The sequence below is a fragment of the Chiloscyllium punctatum genome, chromosome 36 (assembly GCF_047496795.1).
Source record: "Chiloscyllium punctatum isolate Juve2018m chromosome 36, sChiPun1.3, whole genome shotgun sequence".
In the NCBI taxonomy this organism is placed as follows: Eukaryota; Metazoa; Chordata; class Chondrichthyes; order Orectolobiformes; family Hemiscylliidae; genus Chiloscyllium; species Chiloscyllium punctatum.
This window is the reverse complement of record NC_092774.1, coordinates 58,517,114-58,518,470: the sequence shown is the minus strand read 5'-3', so window position 1 is coordinate 58,518,470 and position 1,357 is coordinate 58,517,114. Positions and strand designations below refer to the sequence as shown.

The 1,357-nt window shown below is 49.8% G+C and overlaps 1 non-coding gene across 1 annotated transcript; it reads left to right on the top strand.

Annotated features, from left to right (window-relative positions):
* Window positions 1–343: 343 nt before the first annotated feature.
* Window positions 344–415, top strand: trnam-cau (transfer RNA methionine (anticodon CAU)). The gene has a single exon. It is a non-coding gene; the product is annotated as a tRNA-Met (tRNA).
* The last annotated feature ends 942 nt before the right edge of the window (window positions 416–1,357 follow it).

The window sequence follows — 1,357 nt, the reverse complement described above, 5'->3', positions numbered from 1 at the left end:
GAATTCGGTGGTCACGTTCAGATGTGCAGATTTCCGCTGAGAAGGCGAGAGAATGAAACGACTAGAGTCACACGTTTACTTAAGTGTAGAACCAGCAGAGCGAAGGTGGGCCGCAGAGCCTCCGTCTGCGCTGTGACACATGTTGTGATTCAGTGTGAAATCACAGTTCGACCGACAGAATGTGGGAATTTAGAAAAAAGTTTATATTTACACAGCCTCCATACGTCTGCGAAACAGCATATCACACGACAGCAGTGGAGGTCTTTGACATCAGGCTCGAAGGTGCCTGCCGCGTGCCAGACAAAAACCTGAAGTGTTCTGTGCAACCAGCTCTTCAAGCGGCAGCAGAGTGGCGCAGCGGGAGCGTGCTGGGCCCATAACCCAGAGGTCGATGGATCGAAACCATCCTCTGCTATCGTTCACTGTCACCTTGATCTGCTTTCTTCAGCAAGCTGCCTTTGCATCTACTTGCCGATATGTTCATATCGATCCACGCCATTCAAACGGCATGGGTTTTAGAGGTCTCAGTGGTATTCTGTTCTTGGTCGGTTTCCTCTGAACTGAATCGCAAAACCGGTTCTCTACGATGCTAATGAGCTGTTAAAGTTAAAACTCAGACATCGTCCCCCACTTTTTGGACGGATACCACCGATTGTGAATAACCTCAGAGAGCGAGAGAGAGAGACAAGTGACAGACAGTCGCCGTGGAATCCATGGGCTGAATGGCTTCTGTCTGCGCGAGAATGATGCTACGTGTTGCTGAGGGAGCAAAAATGGTTCATTTTTAACCGTCCCTTCCGTGTTGGACTGCCTGCAGTCCCTCAGCTCAGGGCGGTGGGGATGACTCTCAGTGAGTGAAGGTTTCACACGGATTCTCTTCATCTGGGACACTTGGGGCTCAGATGTTAACTGCTGCGCGGTCGCAGCAAAGAAAGCGATGCCCGCTTTGCAATAGACTTTCTGTAAGATTGCTGCGTGAAGACGATTTCTGAACACCAAGCAGGCTGCACAACAATGTGAATTTACCTGGGCGAAGAGTCCTCGGTGTTCATTTCTCTCTGTCCTGCCAGCACAGCATCTTTCTGTCTCTCCGATAACAGACCTTTGGAGAAAGTTCACAATCAAAGTTGTTCATGTTCCCCGCATTAATGTAACTGACACCTCTCACCCCAAGAGTTTCAGAGAGAGAGAGAGAAAGAGGGAGAGAAAGCAGAAGAGCGAATGGACTCTTACCCTCCCCCAACCCTACATTCCCCCACCCCCCTCCCCCCAGAACAACGTGCAAGTAGAAATAAAATGGTTTAATTATCCGCCAGTGGAGATAGTCCAGTTCCTGGGGATGAGACAAACATCAGCC